The sequence below is a fragment of the Rhinolophus sinicus genome, chromosome 14 (genome assembly GCF_057876585.1).
Source record: "Rhinolophus sinicus isolate RSI-liver-muscle chromosome 14, RSI-T2T, whole genome shotgun sequence".
Lineage (NCBI taxonomy): Eukaryota > Metazoa > Chordata > Mammalia > Chiroptera > Rhinolophidae > Rhinolophus > Rhinolophus sinicus.
Genome location: NC_142514.1, coordinates 68074270 through 68079797, shown reverse-complemented (window position 1 = coordinate 68079797; position 5528 = coordinate 68074270). Strand labels below are relative to the sequence as shown.

The 5528-nt window shown below is 36.2% G+C and overlaps 1 pseudogene; it reads left to right on the top strand.

Moving 5' to 3' along the window:
* Positions 1–3116: 3116 nt before the first annotated feature.
* Positions 3117–5528, top strand: LOC148755720 (GTPase IMAP family member 2 pseudogene; annotated as a pseudogene).

Sequence of the window (5528 nt, the reverse complement as noted above, 5' to 3'; positions counted from 1 at the left end):
GGGAATAAGACAGTCATGAATTATTTCCCTTCAATTATATCAAATTATCGGGTTGTGATTTTCATTTTGACCAAAGTCCTGTGCAAACCTTATGGAGAAATGAGTAGATGTAATGTAATCTTCAAAACAAATTATGAAAGATCAAAAATAGGTAAAGATGAATTTGAAAAACACCTAAATTTCTGTATTAATTTTAGATAAGGATTAACCAAGCTAATATTTCCTCTTCTCTTCCATCACTAATTAAAAATAAACAAATTAGCTCTGATATTTAGGTAACAGTATAAAAACTAAAACGTAAATTATGAGCACCAACTAAGCAACTCAGATAGTGCTAGGTATTTACTTACACCCATTTAATTCTTTTAACAACATGCAAGGAAAGTAACATCATTTTGTAGATGGGAAAACAGGTTTTTCTTAATTTAGATGTTTTTTCCCACGATGGACAAAACCACAAAATGGTACAGCTGGGGTAGGGGGTGGGGTACAGCCGGAAAGCGAGATCTGTTGAATTCCAAGGCTAAAAGCTGTGTGACACTATGCAGCCACAAGAAATTACATTTTTATTTGCGTCAGACACATGAATATTAAAATTCGTCACTTGAAAGAGAAAGCATTAATACTGGAAGTTGATCAGGAGCTCCCCTGAGTTCCATGCCCACATATCCAGTTGCTTGCTTGATATCACCACTTCAGTGTCCCACAGGCAATGCCAACTTGACATGCCCCCAGACTGATTTATCATCCTCCTCACCTAAACCGGCTCCTCTTCCTGCTCTCCTACCCCAAGGAACAGTATCAACATCTACCTAGTTGCAAAGAAAAACAGATTAGAAGGAAACACACAAACACTATTAGCGGTGCTATGATCTGTGTGGTTGGATTCTACGTGTTTTTTATTTCATGCTTAATACTTCTCTGTATTTTCCAGATTCCTTTTAAACATTTACATTATAAACAAGACACATGATTATATCTTTATTGTTTAAAAAACAGAAATAAAGGTTTAAAAAAAGTCACTGCTTACCCAATGCAAATTCCCTCCTCACATGTAGACACTATTTGAGTATCCTTTCACGTGTTTTTTGTTTTGTTTTGTTGTACATATTATTTTTATGCATTTCAATACAAACATATAGTTTGGAGTTTATATATTTACATATATACATATATGTAGTTTTCCTAAGTAAAACTCTAGTACATACATTATGCTGTAACTTGCTTTTTTCCTTTTCACAATATATCTTGGAGATTTTTCCATGTCGAGGAATGCAAATCTCTTATTCTTTCTAATGGCTATAGAATATTCAATTGTTATGACTGTACATAATTATTCTTCTTATTGCTATTTAGCTTGTTTCCAATTTCTCACTATTTCAAATAATGCTGCAAAGACCATTCTTTTAAATATACCCTGGTTCAGCAATTCTTAGACACACTTTTCCCCCTGTATTTTATTATCTCTGGGGCTGGAAAGCATCTTACAATTGATGGCATCTCACCATCACTGTCAGCCAGCTAGCACTTGTTGTGCAAAAATCTTTTTTTGACACCTTCTGGTAATAGTGAAAAAAGCATTAGCCCCAACACATTTTAGATTAGATGAATTAAGTTATCTTTGCATTCATGTGTATTTCAGGAATTTGTGACTTCAGGAAAATGAATAGCTATTTATAGGTGAGATCAAATAGCATGTTCATTTAAAATTTTGCTAGTTACTTCCAAATTGCCCTCTAAAACAGGTGAACTAATTTATGCAGCTGCGAGAGGTCCTGTTTTCCTCATCAAAAGTGGCTAGTAAAAATCTTTGAATATTTATCAATGTAATCATTGCTCAATTGGAGCTCTTTATTGACTTAATCTTTTGTCTCTTATGTATACATACTGCAAATATTTTCTCCTCTTCTGTTACTCTTCTCTCAACTTTGTTTAGTGTGTCTTTCACCATGCACTAGTTTCTTTTATGTACCAATTTGTCCGTATCTTTCCTTGTTTTCTGGGGTTTGTATCTTGCTTAGGAAGACCTCCACCCCAAAATTATGGTTTTCTTACATTTTATATTAGAACTTTTTTTAACCTTTCTCTTTAATCCACTCCACATACATTTTTGTGGATCGGCATCTATTCTTTCCCCAGTGTGACTATTCTACTGTCTCCAAATCACCCAGTCTACTTTATCTTTTACCCATGATTCAAAATTATATCTTTATCATATACTATATATCTACATATTACGAGTCTGTTCCTTAATGTTTCATTGATCTATTCATCAATTTATCATTGATGTTACTGCAGTTTCTTTGTAGTATGTTTCTATTAAGACATAAAATAAGCCAAATTTTCCTCTAGTAAGACATATAAGCCAAATTGTTCTTTTTTTCTTGGTTACTTTGCATGTGAATTTCGAATCAGCTTAAATGGCATATACTGCTAATAATACCCTAATATCCATTTTTCCCTTTTCCTTGAATAGAACCCCTGCTTTTTAGCTGAACACATGGCCATATAAATACAATTCCTAGCCTTCTTGGCAGGTGTGTTCATGTGCCTGTTTTAAGCAATGGGATTAATGTAGAAACATAGGTGCTATTTCTGGGACCTGTTTTTAAAGTGACGGTGTATGGCTTTGTTCTGTTCTTCCTCTCCGCTGACTGGAATACAGACAGGACGACTGGAGAGCAGAGGTTTTGAAGAAGGCAGAACAACAATATGCAGGGAGCACGTTCTGACACCTGGAAAGGTGCCACGAGCCCTGCATTACACACCTGAACTTTTATGAGAAAGAGGCTTCCATCTTGCTTAAGCCACTGTTATTTTTAACTTGCTCTCACAGCCAACACTAATTCTTAGTAACAAAATCCCATTTTTCATTTGAAGGTTATTGACGTCTGGACAATATTTTTAACAAATAGGAATACAGAATGTTTATCTGGTGTTTTATACCCTTCATAAAAATATAGTTTTCCTCATATGGACCAGTACTTTGCCCATTAATTCCTATAATTCCTAGATAGGATGTAGTTCAGATTTTTATTGCAAATGGGAATTTTTGTTGTTGTTGTTTTTTTTGTTTGTTTGTTTGTTTTTTGTTTTAAAAACCATATTTATTTTATTTGGTAATGGAGTTAGAGCCTATTTCGTAAATGCCATATATTGTAACAGTACCTTTTCCCATAAAGTGGGAATAACTCCTTATCAAAGATATTCCATTGGCACGACAGTACAGCAATCACACAGTAAATTTGCTCTTCACAGGACCATCTATGAAGAACCAACATGCCAGAGGATCAGAGCTCAGCATCATCCTGGTGGGCAAAACAGGAGCCGGCAAAAGTGCCGCAGGGAACAGCATCCTTGGGAAGCAAGCATTTGAGTCACAGCTGAGCGCCCAGCCCTTCACGAAGACTTGCTGTGCAAGTCGGGGAAGCTGGGGAGAGAGAGAGCTGGTCATTGTTGACACGCCAGATCTGTTTTCTGGGAAGGGCCACTCTGATCCCCTGTACAAAGAGGTGCACAGGTGCTACCTGCTCTCGGCGCCGGGACCCCATGTGCTGCTCCTGGTGGTGCAGCTGGGCCGATTCACGGCCCAGGACCAGCAGGCTGCACAGAGGGTGCAGGAGATCTTTGGGGAGGAGGCCATGAGACATACAATTGTCCTCTTCACCCACAAGGAAGACCTGGAAGGAGGCTCCTTGATGGATTACATCTACAACTCAGACAATAGAGCCCTAAGGGAGCTGGTGGCCGTGTGCGGGGGGCGAGCGTGTGCCTTTAATAACCGAGCTGAAGGGAGCGAACGTGAGGACCAAGTGAAGGAGCTCATGGACCTGATCGAGGGCCTGGTGTTGGCGCACAGAGGTGACCACTATACCAACCGGCTGTACAGCCTCGTAACAGGGTCAGAATGTGGACCTGAGCCGGCACAGGAAAGGGTAAAGGACTTCAAAGAGAGTCTCAGAAAGTACATGGAAACTCAGAGACGTTGCACAACCATGGCCATGGCAAACTGCCTAAAAAGTCCCCTAATCATAATACTACTGGGTATTTCAGTTTGTATTAAAAGTTCTGTCAAACTTCTAATTCTGTTATTATGTAGCAAATGGGAATTTTTAAATCACATTTTCAGTTGGCTGAAACTAGTCTATAGAAAGCTACAGACTTATGTTGAACTAGTAATCAAAGCTATTTCTGTTTTTCGATTCTCTTGGATGGACTGTCTCCGTAATCACACTGCCTGAAATAATGCCTGTGTTGTCTCTGCCTACTACTTCTGTTTCTTTTGAATAAGTGATTGTTGTGTAGCCAACAGGACTGATCCTGACTTGAATGTGGACATTTGCTAAAGGTTTTTGGCGGACGTACTTAGCTAAGTTTAAAAGGTTTTCTATTCCTAGCCTGACAAAATTTAAATCTGGAGCATTAAATTTTAGAAAAAAGATTTTTTCTCATTTAGTTTTAAAATTTTACAGTAATACATTTCCGAATGTATTGAATTACATTAATAGATTGTTGTATTCTTTGGATAAATCCTACTTTGCCATGACACATAATATTCTTTTGGATTACATTTGCTGTGTTGTAAATGATTTCATTTGTTCCTAAGTGAGACTGTTCTATAGTTGTCTTTGATGAATAATATTTTGGAATAAGAGGTATGCCAGTCTCAGAAACCAAACTGAGAGGTGTTTCAGGTTTCTGTACAATCTGGAACAGCTTAAATAGGAATACTCTTTTCTTAACATTTCATGCATTTTTACTTTTTTTAAATGCAAGCATTTACAAGAACAGTGTTTTATATATCTGATTAGATTTTTATTGATTGATTTATTGCTAGCCACTTAATTTCTAGTTTATTGCATTGTGAAAAGAGGATGAAGCCAGTATGATTTCCTTATGGCCTGTGTCATAGTCATTTTTCATACTTGAAAGACTCTATTAATAAAGTTTGTGAATTGTGTGATTCAAAACCTGTGTCCTCAATTTTGAACTCTTTATCTGATAATTTCTGAAAGGGCCATGTTCAAATACTTAAGCTATGACTGCAAATTTGTCTATTTCTCTGTCAAGTTTTTCATTACATAAATGATATCATGTTGTATAATTTTGACAGTTAATTTCTGAGTCCTTCCAGTTTCCAGAATTATTCAAATGTCCTTTATTGTGCCCTCATTCTTAAAATTAGTTTGACTCAAGATAGAATTCCAAATTCAAAATAATTTTTCTTATAACTTTAAAAATATCTTCTAGTATCCCAACGTACCGATGACAAGTCTGAGGCCAATATGATTCTTTTCCCCTTAATAAGTAAATTGTTTCTCTTTAAACATTTTGAGATTTTTCTCTTTATCCTAGTATTACAGAAATTTCATCAGGATGTATCTTAAGTGTATGTCTCCTTTTTCATTATTTTTTCTCAGTATTTGGGTCTTTCAATGAGGTCAGTCTTTCATCAGAATTTTTTTCCCTAATATTAACTTCTTTCCTTTTTTTATGTTCTCATCTTCTGGAACTCATATATACATACA